This window comes from Dromaius novaehollandiae, chromosome 15 (genome assembly GCF_036370855.1).
Source record: "Dromaius novaehollandiae isolate bDroNov1 chromosome 15, bDroNov1.hap1, whole genome shotgun sequence".
Lineage (NCBI taxonomy): Eukaryota > Metazoa > Chordata > Aves > Casuariiformes > Dromaiidae > Dromaius > Dromaius novaehollandiae.
In genome coordinates this window covers 11,301,654-11,328,564 of record NC_088112.1, presented here as the reverse complement: position 1 = coordinate 11,328,564, position 26,911 = coordinate 11,301,654, and the positions used below count along the sequence as shown (strand labels likewise).

At 41.9% G+C, this 26,911-nt stretch overlaps 2 long non-coding RNA genes across 2 annotated transcripts in view; one reads left to right on the top strand and one right to left on the bottom strand.

The window, feature by feature from the left end:
• The window catches only part of LOC112994303 (uncharacterized), a 151,452-nt gene that overhangs the window by 52,358 nt on the left and 72,183 nt on the right, over window positions 1–26,911 (bottom strand). The window lies entirely within an intron of this gene.
• LOC112994304 (uncharacterized) lies at window positions 323–25,710 on the top strand. Its single transcript, XR_003261922.1, has 3 exons — window positions 323–478; window positions 2,462–2,543; window positions 25,591–25,710. It is a non-coding gene; the product is annotated as an uncharacterized LOC112994304 (long non-coding RNA).

Here is a 26,911-nt window from a genome sequence, read left to right as displayed (position 1 = left end):
AACCCCTCCCAGCAATTCTCTTGGCTGCTCCTGGGTTATGATTATACCAGGGCGAATGGAGCCAACAGAGCCAAAAGATTCACCAGTCCCCTCATTCTGTGCAGCTGAAGAAAAAAGTGAAAAAGATGGGAATTGCTTCTCACCTCCTCGCCTCCTTTTTTTTCCCTACTTCACATATGTTTTACTGAACTGAGAACAAGAAGGCACTCAGGATCCAAAAGCCCTCCCACCCATGCCACAGTGCATCAGCTTTCAATCTGGGGAAATTAGTTATGCATAGTCATAAAGCATAAAACCCCGGACATCACCTTAGAGCAAAACAGAGAAGTGGCACAAGTAGGACTTGCTTCCCCATCACCAGAACTGCTCAAATCTTTGTTCCTAAAACTGACACATTTTCTTCCAGCATACAAGGGTGTGAAGGACAGCAGGATGGAAGGCAGAATGACAATTTTGCCAGGACAGCCCAATGACCATGGTAGGTCATGTTTTTTAATCTTTTCTAGGTTAAACACAGGCAGTTGTGTCTTGTTAAATTACATTATATAACATGATTTGCTGATATAGTTTGATAGGTTGAATCCAAGAACATGGTGACTCATGTAGGAAATTGAAAGCCTCCTTGTCTCCAGCATAGTGTTTCCAGAAGTTGGAGTGAATCTTTTTTTTAAGTTAATAACTATTTATTTAGTTATTTTTAAAGTCTGTAAGGGAAATCTCCTCAGAGATGAGAGGAGGAAGGAAGTTACAGTCCTGATCAACAGATTCTCTAAAATACAGTATTTGTAGGAAATACCCCCAAAATGGCATAACAAGGGAAGGGAATGTCACCTAACCCAGGTACAACTCCTGGATTGCATTCCCTTGCTCCAGCACTGACTTCAGAGACAGGCAGCTTTTCACTGTGAAACAGTCTGGCTGCCAAGGAGATCTCTGCTTTGGGAGCTGAATGCTTTTGAAAAAAAGCCTGAGCGTTTCTGAAATTCTTCCTTCTAACATCTGGCCATCTCAGTTTGCTGAGATATAAAGATCCACTTCACAGTAGCGCTGTAAATCTTAATTAAGATCTGCGAACTGTAGATGAAAAGAACTATATGCATACAAAAGTATTAGTATCAGGTAGAGCCCCTGCAAAACATATGCTTTCATGCTGTACCATGCATAGTGGCAATGAGAAATGTATGAATGTCACAGCATTATTGACTTGGTAGCTACTAAACAGTCCCAAGATCCCTGGCAATAAAAAAAGATAATAGCTGAAATGAGAAGTAGCCAGGATAGCACTATTTCTGCAAATAGTATTTGCATTCACTGGTACTAGCACACAAACTGTATGTATCAGTTGAGAGGTGAGGACTGGTTTGAATGCAAAGAATTAGCTGAGTTCATTTTGCAGAAAATGTGGTGGTTGTGGTTTTCCTTTTCAGCATTGGCTGCAGCTCACCCGAAAGTGAATTCTGCATAACAAAAGCTTTACGTTTTTACTCTGTGAAGGAGAAAGTAGATGAGAGGTCTTTTTTTTTTTTTTTTTTTTTTTTCCCCCTGGTTGGTTGGTTGGGGTTTTTTTTCAGTGGAGCCTTCAAATTCTCAATAGCTCAAATACCAAAATCTTGGTCTATTTATACTTGGAATATACAGGAGCACAACTTCCTACAAGATGAAGGAAAAGCAGAATGTTAAATTGCCTAATGAGTAGTTATTTTTTAATGAAAAAGAGGATAAAATATTACTTTGCGAAAGCCCAAAGTGTCAGAGATTTCTCTTGGGAGGTCAATATAATGTAATTAAGGCCAAGTGCCGCGATCAAAACAGCTACCTCAATGATGTATGTTGTCTGATACTACCCCTCCCAAACCCTTCTGATCTCTGTGTAAATGAGGACACAGCTCTAATGGGCTGCCTTCTATGATTTAGCATAGCAGTGTATTTTCAAAAGCAGAAGAGAAGAAAAGAAGGACACTCAGTAAACACCATTCGCTCTCCTGCCAAGGGAAAGGGGGGAAGATGCTGCTGTGCTTTACCAGTCTGCATGAAACAGATGACTGCTTTGTTACTGCAGGTCATTAGCATTAGGTAGAACCATAAATTTTGTGTTCCTCACTGCTGCCACTGCAGTATGGCTCTTATTTTTAAAGCAGAAACCCTGCTGAAATTGGCCTTTAAGTGAGCTCGCAACTTTCTGAACAAAAGGTGTCCTTTTGATGAAGTAGGGGGCCTCTGAAGCCTTGCTTGCCTTTTTTGTGCTTGGTAACACATGGGCTGGAGTCATGACCTCCATTCCTGCTGCCTGAGGTCCTAAGTGCTCAGCCACGGTGAGACCTTCAGCACCTAAGTGCTGGGCCCTGCCAGATTCTGATGGAGATAGTGGCAGTTTGCTCTGACATTTCAAAGATTGGAAACTATTTTGTCTTTGTTTTTCTCAGTAAATGACTCGTTCTCTCTTAAGTTATCTTATTTCCAGATGGATCTACTTTCATGGCTGCTATACATGTCCCACATGGCCAGGAAATAAAGGAAAACTTTTCACCTCCCAAGGATCCCAAGTAAGTGGTTAATTAAACGGCAATGATTACGCCTCCTCTGGTAATGCTGTGCAGACAAAGAACTTGTATAATGTAAAGAAAAAGAAAGGCAGGGAATAAATTCCTCCAGTGTATCTTATCTTGGAAAAGCCTTCAGCTCCTGCTAGTGGAAAGTTTATAGTCCTCTGCAGAGATCCCAGCTGGGTGATTTTTTCCCATCTCTCAGACAAAAATACCATGTAAGTTCTCTTAAATTACTTGGTAACTAAGAAAGATATGCTTGGTAAATACCCTGTCACTACATAACACAGTAGTTACATATGCTGCATCCAGGTAGTAATTATATCACCTGTCGATTACTCAGTGATTACACTTTGAAGTAACCACCATGACACCTATGCACTCTGAGTGATAAAGTGGCAATAATCCTGTATACATTCTAGGGGGAATTGGCTTCCCTATATATACCTCCCCCCTCCTTATATAAAAAACAGGTCTGGAGAACTCCAGAGAAGTACAGCTGGGAGAAAGGAACATGCCCTTTCTCCATTGATTCACCTACCTCTAAAGCCAAGAGATTGTTTAATGTCAAAGAGAGCCCAAAGTCATCGGGGCAAAAAGCACAGTGAGGAGTAAGAAGACTTTAAAAAGAGGTCATGTGGTGGATCCACAGAAGCAGCGGAGCGAGACAGTAACTGTTCGCTTTGGAGACTAAGGAGCAGTGCAAAGAGTGACAGACCAGCACTGACTCATGCTGGCAGGTCCACCACCATGGGCACATTGCAGCTCCACTCCAAAAGCTGTAAAGCCCCATGAGTGCAGCTTTACTGCTCCAAAATCAGACTAATTTGCCTCATGTGGACAAGCCTATAGCATGCTCCCCAGGGTGACCAATGGCATTGCTTACCTGCTACGGACTCAGACACCATCATAGCAAGCACAGATGAACCCCTTTAACACAGGAACCCAAGAGGGGTCAAAGCATTCATGCTTGTAACAGTGCTGCTTATCATCCTCACAGGACTGAAGTAACGAAATCGTATTGCTAGTACATGTTTAGCAAGTAGTTTCTTCAAATGTGGTATTTGGCTAGGACTGCTGAATAAATCATGGTGGGGAGGGGAGGAATTTTTAAAACAACAAAGAGCTCTGCCATCTACAACTGCTGCTTGCCTTCCCCATCACTTCCTGAAACTTATTTCTGATCATATATATCATTCTAATTCTCCCTGCATCCCAGAAAGACGCCCCTTTTTAATTGCAGCAAGTGTTAAAGATTCACTTCTGCCAACGTTGTCAGACCAGTCCTGAAAGCTCAGAGGCAACCTGGGCAGGATTTTAAGAGCTCTGAGTTTTGGCATTGTCCCTTAACAACGCTTAAGTGGATGCTAATAGGTTAACATGTTAAATATTGCCTCTTTCTTGCCTGAACCAAGTGAGAAATATTTCAATTACTGTATTCCCATGGAAGATCCCTACCCGCTCCAGTTATTATAAGCCACTTCACATTCATCACATATCTGCCTGCTCTAAAGAAAGATCATAGCTCTTTGGAGTTTTTGTTTTTTGTCTGCACTGTGCCTGATCCAGGACAGAGAATCCTCTGGGAGACCACAATACAAATAATACATAAAGCCTCCAAGCTTCTCCCCACCCCATCCCCAGGCTGGAACAGTGCTCGAATCCCAGCCCATGGTACCATCAGAGCTATTCTTTTTCCCTAGTTAAGCACAGGCCTTACCCACAGCTCACTGAAATCAATGGCAATTTCCCTGAGTGCTTTATTTAGCTGAACATTACTTTAGAGGCTGGACCCAGTGTATGTGGATATTGCCATAGGAGTTTATTAATAAAGCTTAGGATGGGTTTATTGCATATTGTGGAGAGGAAGGGATGGAAGAAAGAAATTCTGCATACTGTCTGAAAAAACACGTACTTCCCTTAAGAGCATAATAATTATCACAGAGAACTAGTCAAGTGTGTGTTTCTATGAAGCAAAATTGTCTGTCCCTCTCCAGACGAAACTTGTTATTGGGCTTGTATTGCTGCAGCTGATCACAGCTCAGTTCATCTGGTTTCACCATGCCTGTAAGACACAGCTCCAGGTAGATATGTCAAAACATATTTCTGTCCAGATGCTATTAGCCCTACACCTTGGGGCTTGATTCCTCCCTCATTTACACTGGTGTGAGCCAACACTCTGCATGGACAACCATGCTATTATACCACTGTCAAGCTACCAGGGTAAGTAGAGAATCAGATCAGTTCAGCCTTCCTTGATCTTCCTTGCTCTAAAGGCAGCATCTTGTGTTTATATCCTCTCTGTATATGTATCTGCTTCTGTGGTTTGAGTGAGCGCATTCCCAACTAAATAAAGGAAATTGCCAGAGGCAGGATATAACCCACATCTGGAATTTACAGAGGAAGTTCTCCAGTAGAGATTTTATAAAGGAACCATTTTTCACCCAGGAGAGTTAAGGGGAATTCCAGGCTGGAAAAGGCAAAAATAAAGCAACCAATCCTATCATTAGAGATACAGAAACAGATACTGCCTCACAAGAGCCTAAGTAAGTACAATCTCCTCTTGCTTGGTCACATTATATGTAGTAAAGTCTAACCTTCTTTTTTGGCAAGACTTGGAGAGACCTGACTGGCCGAACCTGTGCAATAGCTATTCTTGCCCCAAACTGCACTGTGAGGAACAGTGAATACTGGCACCTCCTCCCGCACTTGGGCTGACCTCAGCCAACATTCATCCTGCTGGAAAGCCTCATCATTCACAGCAAGATCAGACCTGAACATGAACCACCTTTTAATCTATCATGATGCTCTTACTCAGATCTTTCCACTCCCACTCCCGGAAAAAAGGAATACTTCTATGCTCATCCATAGAAAAGAACAATCATCATTTCGTACCCATCAGAAAGAAGCACAAAGGCTACCTGCCACAAGGTGGTTATAATCCTCTCAAGGTTCTGTCAAACCTGAAAATCCCTGGTCAGTTCTTCTTTAGCAAGCAAAAAGAGACTGGAAGGATCCTGCCCGTGCCTCTGCTATATGGATGGCAAAAGGCTCTGTGCTTGGAACGCACTGTTTCACCCTTTGTGTTGAATGCTTTTGGCCCTATTAACATTTTAGCTGCATGCCAAAGAGCAAGAGACTTGGCAACCAGTCAAGAATAATGTTTCCTGGCACATGGCACCCTGCTGCTGCAACAGCTCTGATGAACTTAAGGACAGTTGACTGGCAGCAGGGAAGAGACTTGAAGATGGGATATGTGGAAGAGAGGTTGAGGAGGAGGAAAGCAGGCAGGCCAGGGACTGGGAGCATGAGATGACAAGACACACATGCATGTGAATACATGCCTAAGTGGTCTGATGCCAGAGGATCCTGAGGTTGTAGTTTCTTTTAGCCATTGGATTGCTAAATGGCTGTGGTGTTTCTGCTATTCCCTTTGTGACTCTGGTCTCTGAAAATAAAAGGTATTAATACTTATCTACATGAGAGGTCTGATTGTTGGCCAGTGTTCAGACAGTCTGTCATAGAAAAAGTTTCTCCCAGCAAAATATTCCCCAATCACAAGTACCTCTGGAGCACCTTATCTCAGGACAAAGAGAAAACTACAAGCATAGATGAAAGAGTCATGACACCACAGAGCAGTGCTGATGAGAAGCTGTTGGCAGAAGTCAGTAATGAAAGGGAGGGAGTGCTCACACCATTATATCATGAGATTTGGCATGGCCTGGTCAGAAGAATCTGTTGGAAAAAATGCCCCATCTTACTGACTTTCAACCCAATACTCACAAAACACACTCTTGGGACAATTATTTGGTACCCCAGGGCCAAAGTAACAGAAGGTACAAATGATCAAATTTGAGAAACTGTGAGCAAATGGCAAAAGCAAATGCAGGTTCCCAGTCGTCAGCTGAGAAGCACCAACTCAGTTCTCCTCCCTAGGCAGGAAGAGCAGGTTAGATGTGGCATGCACCTGGACATGCAGGCTTCTCTAGAACCCATCTTCAGAGGCTCAGCCTGGGGCTTGTTACACATACAAATATGAAACTAAAATAAAAATATACCATGGATGGTCTCCTGATACATTCACATACCCTAACATTGGATTGCATGTGATTAGTTAATACAATTTCTATTCATATTAATTAATTGGAACACCTAGAGTTTCAACAAATAGCTCTGCAAATGCACTGTTTAAATAGCTTACAATATTACCAGCCAAGGCAAAAGGGAAGGATAAAGATGCCAGTGATTAAAAACTACACTTTAATGAGACAGCAGCCCAAATCTTACAGAATTCACCAAGGATAGTGAAGAACTCCCAACTTACAATAGCAAAAACTCACTACAGAGCCAAAATCAGGTGAATCGTCACTGCCAGGCAGACTGTCAGTCATGACAGCCAGGATACTGGCCTGGAGTATGGTAGCAGTATGATGACATGAGGGTTTGTGCCTGCCACCAGCCATGTGACTACCTGAATTCTTTGATGTAATAATATTGTACCAAGAAACAGGAATAGAGGTTGAAAAGTAGAAGAGGAAAAACAAAAGGTAGCCTAAAAGAGCATCCTCATAACAAAAGCATCCTCCATGTAACAAGGATGGCTGGAAGTGAAAGAGCATATGGCTAATTGCAGGACTTTGCTACTGGAAGTAAGCTTTCTTGTCTAGCCTTGTTTCCTAAGGAAATGACACTTACGCTGTTATGCTTTGTGCATGTGTGTCTGCATGCCCCTGCCCATTTCAACTGAGTTCTACACAGTGGCACAGCCACAAAGATGCTGGGATCCTACGTGTTTTACAAAAATAGGAGAATGAGGTTGTTCTCAGAGCATTTGGGTTACAGTGGGGTTACTGAGGATGCAGCCCTAAGCTACTCCTAATGAGCCTTCAGAGAAGCCACACAAGACAGATGCTGGACTCCTGCACCTGGCTGCTTGTAGAACATCTTTTCTTTACTATGATTTATGTGAAGTTATTCTGCATCCCTGTGGCCTCATGAGGGGGGCAAGAGACCCAACTAATCTGCACTTAGGAATCCCCAAGTATATGAGTAGTGTAGCTATTCTGCTAACAGAGGACTTAATCAGCCATGGAAGTGTCAACATATGAAATTTAAGAAATTACTAGATTCTCCCAAGTAAGTTTTTTCTGGTGAATTAATAATGTTCCAGCACAAGGACAACAAGGAAATGTCATTTTTTAATTTCTTTTTTTTTCCTGATTTATTAACTGCATGGAAACATAAGCATGGCCCAACACTCGGGTCAATTCCCAAATCCCTGTTGTTCTTATAAATCAGAAGGAAATCACATTTCTTCTGAGAGAGGTGTCAGAACCAGCCCCAACATATAAATGTGAGCCAGGAGATCCCAACAGCTTCAGAACAAAGCCAGTATGTTTAACGTGTAAATTACCTTTGATAACAGCTCTAAGAGAAGTCTTGTGCAAGAGAGCAGAAAGACAGAAGTCACCAATCTGAACCTTCCTCTTATTACGTTTATTTAAACCTTGCAAACCATATCCCTGGGAAAGGAAAACCTGGTCCCTCATCCCACCCCTGAAAATCCTACTAGTTCAATAAATACATTTATCCTCCTAGCGAAACAGAGGAGTATCGTCTTGCCTCTTGTGCTTATCTCAACTCTTGCAGCATAACCAGCTTCTTAGATGTCTTTCTGCATGTAGATCCCACACCAGCCACACTCAGATGGGTGGCATCTTTAAAACCACACTTAAGCCTAACTTGCAGTAGGCTCTTCTCAGTATGCCTTTTGGCTACCTCTCCAGCAAGCTTTCCTCTGTGTTAATTTGTATGTCCTTGTCAGTTCTTCAAGGTGCAGCCCTGTCCTATCCAGTGATTTCCCTGTGTAGTAGGCTGACGCAGGGAGAAGGTCTAGAATAACAGCAAAAGACAAAAAGTTCCTCAAAGGAGAAGAATGACAAGGACCTGAATTTAGCTGGCCTGAAGCTTTTTTTCATATCCTACTAATGTGAAATGAATCCATGTCTTCGCACTGCAACTGCAGGCTCATACAGATCCAGTTCAGTGTTTCTCTTTTATTCACACTGATGATAATATAACTAATTGTAGTCTTCCTATCCACTGAAAATTGAATGAAGAAGGAAATCTGCATACTGCCTGAATATGCTGCAAGGGAGAATAATAAATGAAAATCAAAGGCCTGGTTCCCTGATGACTGTCTGCAAAAGAATCAGTTTGCATAAGAATTCACACTTTTGATGACCACTGGAAGTCTGCCATTGCTGGCATTTTCCTGGTGAATATGATACAAGCATTTGATCTTCCCTAGGAAAAAAAAAAAAAAAGATGTTCAAGAATGCCAAAATCATATCCCTTCTCAAACCACACAGGCAAAAAGGCTAGGAAGAACTAGCCTTGGATGTGCAAATTCCCCAGGAAGCAACCCTTGATATCAGCCTGACTTACGAGACGAGTTCCAGAAAAAGAGATAATTATGTAGATTGGAATTATGTATTTACACAGCCCTGTCACATTTGGAATGAAACTGGCGCCCCCGATTTGCTCAAATTCCCTTGCACAGCTGATGCAGAATTTCCCTGTCACAACAAATAGAGCACGCGTCTGTCACCCAGGCTTTCCCTGGAAGTGAAAGGACATTATTCAGGCATGAATCACTTGAATCAGGGCAGTGTCTGTCCCAGAACCCTCCTCAGCTTGGAGCCAGTGTGCTGTCGGTCATGGTGGCAGCAGCCACAGCAGCTTTATGGGTAGGAGATTTGGAAGCACGGCTCCCTGCAGGCAGCCACATGGACACATTGGAGATACATCACTCCAGCCCGTGGCAGTCTGGTGGCAGCCTGTTGCTTGCCTTGTCTTTCAAGAGAAAAACAGAATAAAGCAATACCATAGCTCAGACATGGGCTTCACAATAACATAGCATGAATAATGCTCATCTCCTACTGCCAGCTCCTAACAGGGGGAACAATGTGACCAAATGTTGTTGCTGGTTTTCCTATCTAAAGCTGTCCATGGCATGCTCCACAGGCTACTTTCTTCTGTGCATTTCCTTCCCTGACCACTGCATACAGTGATGAACAAGCCAAAATTAGAACATCCTGCCCCTTTCATAGACATTTTCAAACCCAGCACAGTCTCTGACCAGAGGTTTGAGATGAACCCCTTTTTACAAGAAAACTATGTCTATCCTGTGGAATACTTCAGACTGCTTTAAACAACCATGACAGACCCAGTATTACTCAGAGGGAAACAGAGAGAGAGCAAGAGTGATAGGTAGAATGAGAGTCTAACAGTAACAATTTTTGAAAGGATTTAAATGATGTAAGACTTAAGAGCTGCTATTCTGACCAGTGATTTGGGCACATATCCTTAGGTCATGTCTGGACCACAGCCGCAGTGGGATTCCAGGACTCAGTCCTTGGTGCTACCAACTTCCCACGAGGTTTAGGAACCAGAGTATTTAGGTGATCCTATGCTGCAGTAGTCAGCGCAGTGCAGAAACACTAGCAGGAGGCAGGAAGGTGCCATTAATTATCTACATCTTGTTAATAACTGGTGGCCCCAAAGACAGTTTGGCATCTCAACACAACTGCATCGCTTTCCATCCCCACACAAGCACTGCCTCTGTACCCTGGGCATCTCTTCACCAGCTCTGTTACATATGATACATATGCCCTCAGGCCAGCCCTGGAAATGAGATTTCAGCTCCCAAGCCTGATGAGGTCCTTGAAAAACTCTTACCCTCAAGAAGTTTTTGAGTGAATGGCAGGGTGAGAATGTCCTGACTCCTAGGTTTATGCTACAGTCACCACATGAACAGGGCTGACTGGCTTCTGGAATGTGTCTCTTCTTGTTTTTGTCAAGAAGGCACATCTATAACCTTTCCCAAAGTCCTCTGGAGCCATCTTTCTTATCTAATGATCAATGTACTGCTGTGGAATGGTTCAAAAGTAAACAGGACGCTCTGTAGGATTTCCCCATAAGTAAAATTGCACAAGAGCTAGGAGCTCTCCCTAGCTCTGAAGAGTCAGGACTGAAGCAGGGAAGCAACCAGAGGTGAAGCTTCTGATACAAAAAGAATTTTTTTAAAAAAATCTTGCATGGGAAGTGTTGCTCAGTGACACCTGTGTCACCTTTATGCTCCCTTTCCATCCCTCTCCCCATTGTCCTGGGCATGCTGGCAAAGCAGCTATCAGTCTGCTGTGATTTGTGCTGAGCAAAAACAGCTCTTTGTGATTTTCAAATTCATATTTACCAGGTTGCATGCTGGCCTGGACATTCCCTTACATCTCTCAGCTCATCTATGCAAAAAGATATCTACTTAACTCTTTAAATCAGTCGTGTCTTCTCTTTGCATCTCTGGAGTAATGCCAAGGGGATAAAGCTGAGGCTAGGATCTGACCTTACATGTTTAAATACAAGTAGTATGAGTCAGTAAAGCATTTGTCTCTACAGGGGGTCCCTGTACATGCCAGAGAGGAGCAATTAAATGAGCAAGTGTCCGGAGAATTACAGAGCCAAAGGAAACTAGGATAAACTTGGAAATATTGGAGCCCTGGTCTCCTTAGCAAAAACCACCTCACACTAAAATTCCCTTATTAGCTTCATTCCCCTCCCATCAGCACTACAACCTAGTGAAGCCAGAGGATGAAAAGGGGAATCAGAGAAAGGCTGAAGTTTCAGAACAAGGAGGAAGTTTTGATCTCAAGCACAACCTGCCTGCACTCAGGAGGGCAACTTCACTTTGGGAACCAGGCTTATGTGTCCACTGACTGACATTCCCCCTTCCATCCCGTCAGCCGTTTGCTGCCCATGGGTGGGCTTCCAGCCTGTTACTAATTTGGGTTTGACTCTCCAGTTCACTTCACTCATTTGTCATGAGGCGAGAAAAAAAAAGAAGAAAAACAAGACCAAAAAGGAATGATTTTTTGCTTGGTGCTGGACAGAGCTCAAGCAAGAGCAGAACATCCTCTGACTGAACATCTCCCCTGAAACCAAAAAAAGGTCACCTATTCTCTTCCAACTGGCCCTCCACTTTGCACAAACAGGGGCATGGAGAGGAGATCACGCTTTTTTCTAATACCGAAGAGGATTCCCTTTGGCCTTAAAGCCAGGATCAGGGCTACAATTAGGGTCAGAAAATGGCCAGCAGCAGTGGTCATCTGTGTATGAAGGTACCTACCTGGCTCTCTTACACTCATACTCTTGTGCCCTCTGAGGGTTTACTGTCTCCTCCACAAAATTCTCACCATGATACATTTGAGCAGCCTGTTGTGACAAGAACAGTTTGAGTGCTGCATGCCCAGCACCAACCTTCCCAGGCAATGCTCTGGGTCAGGGCTAAGCTGCTGCTGACGCAGGCTTAGATGTAGGAGTCCCTGCTTCTCTCTCACTCCCATCCTCCCCAGGTGCACAAACATTTCAATTAACCATGGAAACAACAATACAAACTCTACTTTCTTGAAAGCAGATGGGGTGAAAAAAAGACAACTGCTACTAAACTAGTTTGTAAAACCAGCTTCTCAGGAGATGGGAGTGCATTATTTGTGATGTTTCCAAACTCAGGAAATGATTTTCCTCAAATTAAAAAAAGGGTTTTTCTCTCCACTGCTGAAACATTTTAGTTCAAAATTTACTACCAACACACTCTTGTTTAAGAATTTGTGGTATTTTTCAGTTCAACATTATATAAAGCTGCATTTTTATTTTGGAATAGGAGGATGGGAGCATTAAACATTAAATTGTTCTACCTTTTAAGAGAGGAAAAAAAGTATTTCTGAAAAGGTTTAAATGACCTGAAAAACCTAGTCTTTCATTTTAGGTGAAATCAAATGTTCCAGATAGGCCAAACTGAGTATGTAGGAAGGGGTTTCACGCTCCTCCAAAAAATTCTGTTTACCTATCAGTGCAGGCTTTTTCCTGATTCTTCTCAGACAAAACCAAAAATCTGTCCTTTTTAACTAGTTCTCATTGGATATTTTTTTTTATATGAAAGTAATGTGGGAAAAGAAAATAATGCTGACTTTGAAGAGGCAGGGAATAGTTGGTAGCTAACAGAGGACAAGAAAAACTTTTAAATGCTGATGGAGAGACAAGCCTGAAGAACTCTTTCTGAGCTGATACCACCATAGGCCCATGGAAGAATAGCGAACATTAAATGAAAACAAAACAAAAAAAACCCAAAATACAGATTTCCCCCCCCCCAGGAAAAAGTTCTGCAAAGGCTTTAAAAATTCAAAACATTTCAGCTATACTTCTGTGCCCAAAGAGATTTCCCAGGAAGAGATGCACCTGAACAGAGATATTCTGAACTTCCCCATGAGAACAATTCTGCTCGGTGAAACATTTCATGTTCTTTTGCCAGAAACCTGACAAAAAAAACCTGATCTGCATGTGACCTGTACAAAGAACAATAAAACTTTTATGCCAGCTTTCACCGTGTGTTTTATCCCAAGCCATGAATGGCCAACAAGTTTCATTTAACTGTATCTTCCAGTATCTTTAATAAAATAATTCCTGGCCTCATGACTACACATCGTTGCAGTTCCATTAGTCTGACCCAGTTGAAATCTACTCATCTGCAGAATGACCACAACCGATTCCAAGACGCTCACAGTTAAAAAGAAACTAATACGAAGTTTCTCCTTTTCTTCCTTCTTTTCTTTCTCTCTCTTTCTCCCTACATACATAGAAGTTAGATAGATACCCACCCTGACGACTCGGATGTTACTTTCCCCCTTGCAATATGGCAGTTTAAAACAGGCCTCACCAGGAGCTGGTAGACGGCCACAGTATTTGCCATCTGGGACATTATTGTGTCTGTGCCTGGTGCAAACAGACACTCCTGCATTGATCTAGTCACAGATGGAAATTAATTTGGTTGAGGAGTTCCTCCCTCCCAGAGAATGCACCACAAGCTTATCTTGAACTCAGTTCACAGACATAATGGAGAGTCTCCGTGCATAACAGATATGCTGATGTTCATGCAGGTCTAAGAGAGTGTTATTTTGCTTGCTGTCTGGAAGTGGCTGAGTGACTGGACTGTTTTATTTGCGGGTCAAGCCTGAAGTTGCCATCACAAGCCTTGATAACTAGGTGCTTCTCCAGCTATGAGAAGAAGAATGATTTTCATCCTAACAAATCTGGGCTGCGTCTGCACTGAGGGCAAAGGCTTTAGTAAGGGAACACATACACTAATAGGACTGGGTTGCCTGTATCTCTCCCTAGAGATTGTACAAACCCATCTTGGCAGAGTACAGGCTGCTGCAAGCAAAGAGTAATGGGCATTAACAGTGCAGAGATTACATGTCATGATGAAAACGCCAGACAAAACAACAGGCTGCAACCAAAGTCTCTTCACTGAGCAATGAGTGGAAGAATGGCCCTAAAACAACAAGAGGGTGCTGCAGACCTCTTTTGGGCATCTTGACAGAACAGCGTGGGAAAAACCCCATGCGGCATTTTCCAGACATCTGATTGCCTCTATCAGTCTCTGAGCCTCTTGAGCCGAACAGCATTTGTCTTGCTCCTTCTGCTGCTTTGTTATGTCCCACCCAAATGACACAAAAATCGCTGGACAAGAATGGAGAAGCATCATGGTTGCCTAGGTAATGCCTTTACCATGCACAATAAATAAAATAAAAGACAGCAGGTTTGGGTTAGCAGTATCCAGGAGTCTGTATTCCACCTGCCACTGCAATACTTCCCGACCAAAAAGCCTGCTCCTCCTGGATATGCATATGCAGGTGCGCACACGCGCACACACACACGCAAGCGCTAATGCATTCCTCTCGCCTTTCACTGTGGGAAACTGCCTCCTCCACCTCACTCGCAACATAAAAGAAAGAGCAAGAAAAGGAGAAGAAAACATGTCCAAAAACATGTCCAACCGAGCTCGCTCCTTCCTGTATCTTTGTAAATGATTGACAAATCACGGGAGGAACCCAAAACCCCAAGACAAGGGGTTCAAGGCATTCACCATGTGGGCCATTGCAGTGAAACCTCTTGTTTAAATGTAAATTGAAAAAAATCTAATATATACACACATACACAACAAAAACCAAGCCATCTGCCCACCAGCCAGCACAAAGTGGGTTTCTATCAAACGAAGACACTGCAGACTAACACTCAGTCTGGGCAGGCAGCCACCGCCTGGCCAAGCGTGATGGCGTTGCTCGTTTTTCACTCTGACACCACTGCAGGCTCCACAAGGCTCCTTGACTTGCAAGGTGATCAGAATATTGAGTACAATACTGCAGTAGTGAGCCTGGCACCCAGCACAGCAACAGAGCGACTACCTCCCTCCCCTCCCCGCCCCCTCTCTCGCTTGCACACAAGGAAAAAAGGGAAAGAAAGGAACACCCCACCCCACCCCACCCCCCCCCCCCGACAATGAGACTCCAGGCGTCAAACGCCCCCTCGTACATCTTTGGAGGAGGGACTTTGGCTCCATTGTTTCTCATCCTTCAGCTCATTTCACAAATGCCAGAATGTGTCCATCCCTCCCCTGTCCCCAAACACACATGCCCTTTTTCATATGCATGTTTTTGTTACAGAAATGTAACAACAGCAGTACACTGTAATGATGGCCATGTGCTGGAGGAACACTTCTGTCCTCTCCTCCACCTATTACTATGCAAATGAAGTTCCTGGACAGAGCAGTAAGTCATCTTCTGCTTCACCTTATAGAACCTAGAGCTGGGATCAGCTGCTAGGGTCAGATCCTAGAGTGGGAGCCCAGCCATTTCCTCCACACTCCGTTCACCCTCAAATCCTTGAGCCCCAGTATCCTTCATGGGGTGGGAGCAACACTGGCCTGACTGACAGCTTAAAATCCCACCTTAAATCTGAAGCAACTTCTAGTTGAAAGCAAAAGAGACCCATGGAGTTTGACTTTTGGTCAGGGAAGTATTGCCAGGCTTTAATCTCAAAGAGCGTAAATTAACTGATTGCCACCAACTGCACCTCATCGCCACATCTACAAACCTGCTGCTTGCCTTACCCCTACTGGTCTTTTCTCCCAACTGCCACCTCTCTCCAATCTGTCCCAAGGTCGCTTGGGCCCATGTCTCATCTCCCATTTCCTACCTGCAATATACCTGAACTGCAACCTGCATTCCTGCCCACAGCCTTCCTGTGATGAAGGGTGACTCATTAAAAACACCTTCATAAATCTCCCCTTACACTTGTGAGCTGCTCTAACTCATTCAACTGGGCAGGTGTGCATGCAAAACAAATCACCTTTCTTATTTCTGAGATGATCTTAAGAACTCCTGTGCTATTTCCAGAACGGAAAAGTCAGTGAAATCCAGTCCTACAAGGGTTAAAGGTCCAACAGCCTATTTTATTTGTATTTCTGAGATGTAGAAATATCCTGTGTGTTCTAATATCTTCAGGACACTTAACCATACTCCCTGATCATTTTAGTTCATTTTTTTAACTAAATAAGATGTCTCTGAAAAGCATTTAAATTTACATAAATATTGTGAAGAAGAAAATTTCATGCTTCTACCTGACTAATCAAAGTTACACGCTAGCAAAACCAGCAAGAGCAGCACAGCTGAGTTGATTCTCTCTCCCTTCTGTTTGTATTACTTCTTCTGGATAACTTCTCATCGACCGGTTCAATGACACAGCAGAAATTTCCATTTCAAATTAAAGAAGAATTCATTTGCTGATTCAGTTTTAGAAAATGTGTATATTTCAATGTCAAAAAAGGCATCATTTCATTTATCTATTCTGACTCAAGAGGATGAAACTAATGCATTCTTTTGTTATTCCTTTCAGTGGCAAATGAATGATATAAAAATTAAGATTGGAAAAACAGTTCTTTGCTATAAATACCTGATAGCAAATCTTCTGGACCCATAAATGTGTCTCTGATGTGAGCTGGGGATTGACAACATAATCAGCTCTCCTGCCACTCTGCCTTTCTTTGAGGAAAGGTGTGTTCATGTGAGCTACAGGACTCCTCCTTCCCCCATCCTTCCCACTCTTCAGAGTTGCTCAGGAGAGCTCATTGCTGCCTGTGGTGAATTGAAATGTGTTATCATTAGGCTCAATGTGTTATTGAGTTAATTAAATGTCACGCTTTTGATAACATTAATTAGAAGCATTTCAGACTCATCTGAAAACACACAGCTTGCAAAACCTGAAAAAATAAACAGCAGTGTTTTCATCTGGATAGATTTTGTTGCTAGCAACACTTAGCCCATCCAATCTTTACTAAAATTCCACTATATTTTATGCATCCTAAGGTAGCAGTGTCTTCCTCACTTTTTCATTCTGTATCAGATTGTGGGAAACAACTGAGAGTCTCAGCTGTGTCTCACATTCTGGAGGTGAGGCTCCCACTGACAAGGTTGAACCCATGCTTCTAAGACATGGTTCCTGGCACACTGCACTCTGCAAGTCACTAAGAGCAGGCTGCAGGCTGAGGGTTGATGGTCGTGCCTGACCCGAGACCTGCACAAAGCTATGATGGAGGTTAACATTGTCCAAGTTTGCACAGTCTGGGGATCCTTTCCTGTTCCTACTTACGTGAATTCCCGTATCTTGAATTTGAAACAAGGAAAGGTCCTAAGCCAAAGCAAATCTCAGCTCAAAAAATCTATGCCTTCTTAGCTATGGCTAAAACCAGGATAAGTTTCCTCATGTCCCAATAGCTATTATGACAGTCTCTAAATGATAAGCTTCCAAGTAATGTACTACACTACCCATAAATTCCTATATACATATGCCTATATTCCTGCAGCCCTTTTCTCAAAAAATGTCATTTCCCTTTTGCCCGTCAATCAGCTCCTATTTCACTTCTTCAATGGCAAGTTAGCATTCATCAGCACAGCCAACATCCTCATTTCAGGGGCAATCTCGAGTATTTCCTCCCTAGGAGCAGAAGAGCAAAGCTTACTTGCCAGGCCTCACTTCACAATGTCTCATTTCAAACTCTTACATTGCTCTTCTCCCATTTCAGATTGAAACTATATTGTTCATCACATCAAAAGTCTTTCTAGAAGGTCGCTATTGTATAAGGGACATCAAGTACCAAATAAAAGATGTCCTCTACAACACAGGACAGGTGGGCATTCAAGATGTTAGGCACCAGTCATATTCATGAGATGCGGTTATTTACTCACAACTGCTGGTCTGCTTCTCTGAGTATTCATTCACATGAGGGTTTGGTTGATTTTTGAAACCAGTCTGGGCAAAGTTGAGAGAGAAATCAGACCCCATTCAGCCTCTGTGCTATGAAAATAATAAATAAGGATAGTAAAAATAAAACAGGAGCAACCTGTGGCTCCTCTCCATTTCCCTGCCACCTGGCTAGAGCCTGAACTGCAATGCACCCTTGCAGTGGACTCTTCCATTAGAGTTTATCATCTTTTGTTTCTTCATCACCATTACATTGTCATCTTGCTGTGGTGCCATTGTGCACTGCTTTATTGCTTTGTCTCACAGCAGCATGTTGTATGGCTGACACATGAGATGCCCCAGAGCATCTTTCATTAGGCTTGACCTCAGGCTTAAAAAGATGCAGGGGGGGGGGGGGGGGGAGTAATTACTCCTGAAAGCTATGGCTGAAAGAAAAGAGAAAGAGACAGAGAGAAGACAAAGAGAGACTTAAGAGATTTTTTTTTTTTAATCAGGCAACTGTGCAAAACACTCCATTTGCTATTAAAATGATAAACAGGAATAGTTTTCAGAGATAAAGATAATGACAAAATTCTGCTGTTAAGTGCTATAGCATTGTTCTTGGCAGTAGCATACTGAAAACAATGTAGCTATGATAAAATGAGGATCATAAGTAAATTTTCATTGAACTTCTTGCAAACAGGAATGAGGAAGCAGTACAGAAAATACAACAATGTTTTCTGCAGATTCTCTACATCATTTAAATGAGACTTTGGATAACATCATTAAATTGCAATAAAGAGTAGTAAAAAGGTGTTTCACTGTGTAAACATTAAAAACCAAAACTTTTGCATTAAAATTTGACAATAATACAACTGTTGAAAATTTCAGAAAAATTCATTCAGCCTGAAAACGCATTCAAACACTTGAGGATGGGGATTCCACAGTCCTTACATGTCTTCAGAGCACCACCGGCTTTAGTGACAGATGGAAAAAAAATTTTTTAAACAAGAGATAAAATTGTCAGGGAAGGGAGAAACTAAAAAAAAGTAACTATCAACTAAAATTCCTACCACAGAACTAAGAAAGGCCATGCTAGGTCAGGCCAAAAATCAATCTAGTCAGGTGCTCTGTTGCCAGTTTTCAACAGAAAACACTGAAGAAGCACACAAGTGTCCTGGCTCTACAGTAGGCATGTAACAGGGACTTATTTATATTAAGAAAAGGCAGAACTAGCTAGAAAAATTTCATTATAGTACATTTGTTTTAACTACAAAATGCTATTTTTTTTGTTTAAAATAAAATTTTAAATAAAATGTTAGTTGTCAGGACTACTTCATATATTCCAAATGCAAAAGAAGTTAAAAAAAATTTTTTTGAAAGGGAGCAATCTCCCCAGCGCTATAAAGATTCAAAGACCAAAGAAGAAGCTGAAATAGTACATACAACAAATGTCAGAATTGCTTTTAACAATAAGAGTAATTACCCACTAAAACAACTTATCTACAGCCCTGTGGAGATCTCTATCACTCAAAGTCTTTATATCATAGTTGGATGATCAGCCAAAGGTTATGGGTTTTGTGCAGATGTAATGGAGTACAATTCTGTACTCTCTGAAAGCTGGCAAGATGAAGGAGGAAAGATGAAATGACTTGTGATCACCTTCTAGCCTTAAAATCTGTGATTCCGAGACAGACTCTCTGCATTATACGTATTGCTGTCTTCTGTTTTCTAGGCTGGTTAGAGCTGAAAACCATCAGTGAGAAGACAGTGGTCTCCTAAAAGTCACTGCATTCCAGTTTCCTCCTGTTTATTGCCTGCTGTTCTGGGGATTCTCTGCATAGATGAGCTGCTGCTTTCCCACTCTTCTCCCCAGTGGAGGAAAATAGTCAGGAATACTACAGGGCATTTTCCATAACTATTTTGCATATAGGAATATCCCAGTATTATTTATGTTCTTTAGGCATATCAAAACCTGGTAGTCAGCTCTATAGAATCAGAGGGACAACTTGGTGACATAGGTGCAAAAGAGGCACTCAGGGATGATAGAGCCATAGCAGAGAAGCCCGCTCCAGTGGAGAAGAGTGAGCAGAGGATCCCCAAAGGATCAGTGCTACAACCAGTTTTATTCAACATGTTCTTACTCAGTGCATTTGGTGACAAGCTTAGAAAACCTGATTACCTTCCATTTCCTGCAGTTCCTGCAGACAAGCCTGCAATATTTGGGCTGGGAACCTGAAGAGCAACCTATATCCTGCAAGATCTTCACACCTTTGAAATAGGCTGTGACTGGACTGTGCACTAACTGAAGAGAGACAGAATTACTTTTTCTACTTGTCTCTGAGTCAACATTCAGTTCTCAAAATGCTTGCACCAGTGGCTAAAGAAAGAACAACTCTTCGATCATCAAGCAGTAAATAATGCTGTTAACATCACTGTCATTTAACTGCTGGTAGAAGACAACAGATTTATAGAAGTGGCAAAAATTACTAGCATTAAGTAATGTGACTGCATGCTGTTTTTTATTTGTATTGCTGTATAATTACAGAGCATGCTCCTTCTCTGGGAGGTCTATACCAACATATAAGAAAAGAGATGATCCCAACCCAAAAGATCTTACTGAGAGAGGCAAATTCTCAGGGAATCAAACTCACAGGTCCCCACCAGCTTTGCACCAGACCATGTTTTGTGATAAAGGAAATTTTTAAAGGGGGCTGAAAAAATAGTAATGTGGTAGATTGGTATGTTTCCAGGGAACTCTTTTGTATAAAGGCAGATAAGGAAGATACTGATTTAAAATGCATTGAGGAGGTGTGGGGGGCAGGTGGGGGAGGACAAAGGAATGCAGTTCTTATGGTCTGGTCATGAGAGCAGAGGCTCTGCTGGCTGACACTTATCCTTGTTGACACATCAGCTAGCGTCCTGCCCCACTGCCTGTCTTGTTTTCCTCTCAGTCATCCTTATCAGAGCTGGGTAAAATTCCTGTTCAAAGGAAGCTCACACAAACTGGAGCTGTCCTCTCACCTCATCCATGCCTGCCCCCTTGACACCCCTGCAGGAATGCCGCATCAGTGTCACCTTCGAAAAGCTCATGCAATTTGTCAGGGCTCATTTGGTTCAGAGCGTGTCAGGGGGAGGAAGGGGAGGGAAACAGGAATAGCAATGCGTGAAGCCAACGTTTTACCTGGCTGCAGCATGAATCTCTAACATGGTCCAGATTTATTCAAAACTGGGTTTGCTGGAAAGTTCACAAACCTTTCAACAAGCTTCACACAAATAACCTGACAAGTTTGCCCTTAGGTTAGACTTCCACTGCAGATACTTCCATTGCCCTTGCTGTGACAGTTTATTAGAAGACGAGCCAGTGTTTAACAGTGCAAACGGGAAGGTAATTATAAGAATCAGGAAAAGAAGAAAGTTACCCTGTGAGACAAGACACAGTCTCCCACAGCCAGTCAAATGAAGATACTGGGCAAAACACTAATGTCCTTATTCAATCAAGAATCCTACAGCTGTTAGCAGTGCTGAGGATTACCAGGCAGCTTAGAAATGCAAGGCATGTGTCAGTGCTGAAATAAGAGGTTTATGTGCTTGAGAAGCCTCATTTTGACATTGTCATCCCATGTTTGTCCCATACAGCATTTGTTTGCAGTTATTCACAGCCTTTCTCAAAAAAATGGTAGGAAAGACAAATATCCAGGCTGATATCTGAAGCTAGTGAAAAGGCTCAGAATGGCAATACTGGAGATTAAAGTTTTCACATCATTCAGAGCAGATAACAAGGAAATCTAAGCAAGTTGCCAACACTGCCTTCACCCTGTCAAGGCTAGAATCTACTGGTCAACATGTGAACTTCTCATTCACACTGACAAATAGTGAGCTCATGCAATATGTTTCTCTGAAATCACCTGCACAATTCACAATAGCTTCACAGTCTGGCCTCAGAAGATCAGTTGAAATGGCCTTTCCTATTCTTAATGTCTTCTGCAGTCTCAGGATAGAAATACATCCTAGGAAATGGGCTTTTGAGAACACTTCCCAGCTACACAGACACCTACAATCCACTCTGACCTTCACTGAAAAGTTCCTCTGAGGGAAGGAAAATTATATCTTTTAATTTTTTCCGATGTTTTGGTTTATTGTTTTTGCTCCTTCTCATGCAATATAATTAAAATGATGTCCTCAGAGTTGGAAGATACTTGCAATAAACAACTTACATGGATGCTGAACAACTCAGCTATGGTGCTTAATCAACTAGAGAAGATGTTTATTGCTGCATATGCTCTGCTGCTGTGAAAACTAGCCCTTAAACATTCAGTTTCTAAACAAGAGAAAATAAAAATCCAGTAAGAACAAGTAAAGTTCCTTGACACACTATAGGGAAGTAAAGGCGTAAAAGGATTGTCACTTGCAAAACAGGATAGACTTAGGTCAGTTAATTCATTATAGAATGAATTACTGGCAAAAGATGAACCACAGGACACACAAAATACTGGTTTTATTCCAGTAAGTGTCTATGCAGAGAGATCTTTAAGTCTGCAAAATTTAACTCTCCTTTGACTCTCCCAGTGCCGACTGCTTTAGAGCTCAAAGAAAAAAAAAATCACAGACTGCATCATAGTTCATATGCCAGCACTTTTTCCTTGGTTTACCATGCACTACACCTTATAAGAGGTCTAAACAAAGCTATTCTAGTGACTGAAGAATGTATTTTAAATAAACACAAAGGATACAAAAGCAGATGTTAGCAGCCATGATAAATAATTGGGAAATATGTTGAGGGACAAATGTTCCAAAGTCTCCACAAGCATAAAATGAGCCTGTCACTATAACTGAGCCTCATACTTAGCAACCAAAAGTGAAGACATGGGAAGAGATGATGCCACGATGATGCCTAGTTTTGCCTCAAGAAATATAAAGAATCATACAGCTCTAAACATTTCAAAGTCCTTTTTGTTGCATACAAATAAACCAGTGTCATTTTGTGAGCTTTTTGGATTTGACAACATTATACAGGCAAAGCTCAACAGTGCTACAGGGATGTTCAATCTGCAAATCATCCACATTTTATTCAGTAGGATGGAACTGGGCAAAATCACAAGGCTGCAGGAAAGACGACAATTAAGGGTACCAGGAGGAGAGAACTGCAAAGCTGTGGAGGGCATCTGTTACATGTCTCTCTCATAGGGGACTTCTGAGATATTCAGTTAATAGCCCCCAAAGTAGGAGTGCACTTTTGAGCATGCAAAGCTTGCACGCAGAAATTCTGCAAGGCTCACCTGAGGCAGCCAGTTAAGGAAGTCTGGCCTTTGGTGTCTGCACTTCTGTGAATCAGCTCCTTTATTAATAGCTAATATTTGCCCTATGTATCTTTTCAGGAAACAGTTTTTATATCTTCCCTATTATGTATTTCTGTTGGAGCCTTTAAGTTTAATAAATTTTATTATTAACAGCACAAATAGCAACAGAGCGAGTGATTGGTAGGCTTTTCATTTGTCATGCTAGAAATTACAGTTTGAGATGTGTTTCAAAGGTTGATAAACAGAAGTAGAGGCCTCCTACTTTGATAAAGGAATAGATGTTTCCTTTCCCTCCTCCTATGACTGAATCTGGAATCTGACAAAATGATTTCCCTTTCCAGTATGCTGCCCAATCCCTGCACCTTGTCTCTTCCTTAAACTTTGAATTCCAGATATAAAGCTTTTGCACTTTAACTTATCTTGACTCCACTGAGCCACCACACACCTAGAAATAGTGACCCCACTGTAAATCTTCAGAAGCAAATTGCTCTGAACTAGAAAAGTACAATACATAGCAGAACAAAGCACCTCATTTCTTTGGGCAGCAGGGAGTAACTCATACAGGTAACACACAATAAGCACCTGGTTAAGCATTGCTTGTTATATGAAGCCAATATAAACCTGCCAGAGTCACTGAAGCACCAGTCATCAGTTTTTATTTTCCTTAGCTGTGCTACGTAAGACTGCATTCTTTCAGAAACCATACCAGAATTAGCGGGACAACCTGAAAAGCTAGGCATTAATGGCAAGTAACAAGCCTATATTAGAAAGCCCCCTGCCTTTTTTAAGGTGGGTTAAGAATGCTAAAAGATTCTTGGCACATTGCTCGAGACACCAAAACCCAACCCTAATATAGACGGAGAGCATCTGTATGGCATGAAGAGAAACAGCAACATCAAACTGCCTCCAGCTTCTACCACTAAACCATCAAAAACACAGCAGAAAATTTTGTTCTTGTTGTTGTTGTTTTAACAAATTCATTTAATTCCTCTTTGTCTCCTGTCGTATTTAAGGGTATTCTAGTCAAGAAGCTTACAGGCAGGAATGCCTTTAGGACCAATACGTTTTTAGAACAATAGCAAAGGGTGCTCACAAAGAGCACTTTCTGAACTTGTCAGTAAAGGTATTTGCAGTAGAATTTTTATTTCAAGAGTTGTACGCATTCAGTCAGGGAAGAGAAGCAGTGCTGTGTGAGCTGAGTGACCAGGAGTGCAGCCTAATGGTTTCAGCATTAAGTATATGCTGAAACAAACTAAGCCAGGAACTACTCACAGTAAATAGCTTGTGAGTCACGTCAAGGACAAACACAAGGCTGACATGGTTGTTCATGGATAAGTAGTGACTGAAAGCTTTTACCTTCAGGAAAACACAGATCCAGGCTCTTGTAAAATACTAGTAAGAAAGTCTCACTGATATCACAGAAACAAGTTTTTCCACTCCTGAGCATCCTTGTTCTGCCAACCAAAGTAACTTAAGTGCTGCAATATTATCTAAACTGGAAGTGCTGAACCCTGTGAGGAAAACATTTCTTTGACCTCAACATCCATCAATTCACATAAGCACAGTTATTTTTTAACATTTCAAATGATCAACTCGGATTACCTACTTGAGTGTGCTTTACCGAACCAGGACCAGAGTACCAGCACTTTGCAGGACCCTGAAGACTGAGTGTCAGGTTTATTTCTGTTTTGAATCCCATCCTGTTACTGGTGGATGGATGAGGAAATACTCCAGCAGTTCTGGTATCAGCTTTATTCAGACATCAAAACTACCTGGCAAATCTGCAGTGCTGCCTTCTCAAACAAAATCACTACCATCACTTTATTGTACCATAATCCCCGGGACAAAATCACTACCATCACTTTATTGTACCATAATCCCTGGGGATGCCAACCATGAGTAAAAATCCAATTGAAGGATTTTCACTGGGAGATGAAAGTGTTTCCTCACACTCATCCCTTGTTCCTTCAGCTCCAGGTGGGCACTGAATAACTCTAGATAGGATTTTGCATTGAACGAAAGGAGGAAAAGATGTAAAGTTGTGGTTCTCACCAATGAATGTTCATGCAGGGAAGCAAAGATAGAAATGAGAGGGAAGAAAGTGAAATTTTAAGAGAAAAAGCCTTTACGGTCCTAATAACCGAAATTTGTAATCCAACCAGTCTTTTGTTCTCGCTTGGAAGGACAATTTCCCTGAGGGACAACCACCAGAAAAAAGAAATAGATGCAGAAACAGGAAGAGGGGAAAAAATTATTGAAAAAGACTGAGGAAAACAAAACCTCCCTTTGGCAAGCAGCTTACAGCAGAACAATCTTCACAAACTTGTTTCTAATTCTCAGAGTATCAGGAAGTGTTTTAGAACCTTTCTTCACTGAACATTAAACCTTCATCTGCCAAATCCACTGCAAATCTCATGTGGTTTGCAGAACTCTGCTGGTCAGCAAATTACTTTAAACCATGGCCATTAGGTCGCTAAACCTCTCTGTGGGGTATTTGGTAGCTATTAGCAGCTTTTAGGCAAACTAATGACAAAGCTTTCTAGCAAGCATGGGAGCAAATCTGTCCAACTTTCTACCTCTGATGGCTTTTTCCTTTTTTTTTTTTTTTTTTTTTTTAGGCAAATGGATGGCCGTTCTGTAGTAGGTGAGTTTTTGGCAAGAGGTTTGGAAAACTGTAAGTGAATTAACTGAAGAAAGGTCCTGCATGTCTGGAAGATTTATAAATAATGAACAGACTTCACACCCAAATCCTCTCTTTAACCTTTTCTCTTTACATTGAACCTTTTGAATGACTTACCCATTCCTCATGTAACCCTAATAGGTGCCTTCTTGAGGCTGTTTGTATAATAACAACTGATTTCTCTAAAGATCTTTGCTGTTGGAAAGCCTGTCACTCCACTCTGAGCATCCTGCTCCATTCAATTTATAGTGAAGACAGACCATCTAACATACCCAAGTACTGGCAGGAATACCACATATCAAATGAAAGTGTCATTCAGAAGTACTTGAAAGACTGCTGTCTGAAAAGCCAACATTACTAGCGAGTAGCCATGACTAGCTGAAGCATGTTGATATTATTTCTAGTGATAAGTGAACTTCTATTTAGCCTCAGGGCCACAGAAAGCTGAGGAGGCCAAGAAATGAAATGACCTAAGAAAGGCATGCTTGAGCCTATTTGTCTGTATTGGCTTTTATGTATTGGCTTTCTCTCAGGTGCAGCAGATGAAAAGGTTTGGAAAGAGACACACAAAATGCAATGATTTTTTTGAATGAAACACTGGCTCTGTTAAGTCGCTGGGAATTTTGAAATGAAGTTAATTGGGGAGAGGATTTTGCCTTTGGTTTCAGTCATAAGCTAGATATGCCGGCGTGCCTTGTTTGTTCTCTTGGGTATGTCTAAACATGGCCAAGACATGGTAAGATTAAATGTTTGGTTCAGACAGACAGGCACACATCTGAGTGCTCCTGTAATCTTCCTGAACCTCCTGGGCCAAAGCTCAGGCTGATATAAATGTGGACAATTCGACCAAAATTGTATAATCCTTACATTAAATGCTTTCAAAAAGGAAATCCTAGCATAAAGATACTAATATGTTGCTAAAAAGGCAATGCTTTGCACAAATTCTGATTGCTTATTAAAATGTAATTAAATTAGGCTACTTAAAACACTGCCCAGTGGGGCTGCAGCCCCTTTGAAAGGACTCTTACCCAGCTTCCCTGCCAAGGGCAGACTCTTCATAAAACATGACTGTCACCCAGCAGTGGGAAATGACTGCCTTCAGCAAGCTCTTGGTCTGTTCAGTAGGTGTCCAACCAGAAATAAGCCCTTGATGCAATTATAATAAAGAAGATAGCACTATTGTGAAGATGAGGGCATTCTAGATTCATGATTGCAGCTAAAATGAGAGTATTATGGGATTTTTATGCCTTGTTAATTTT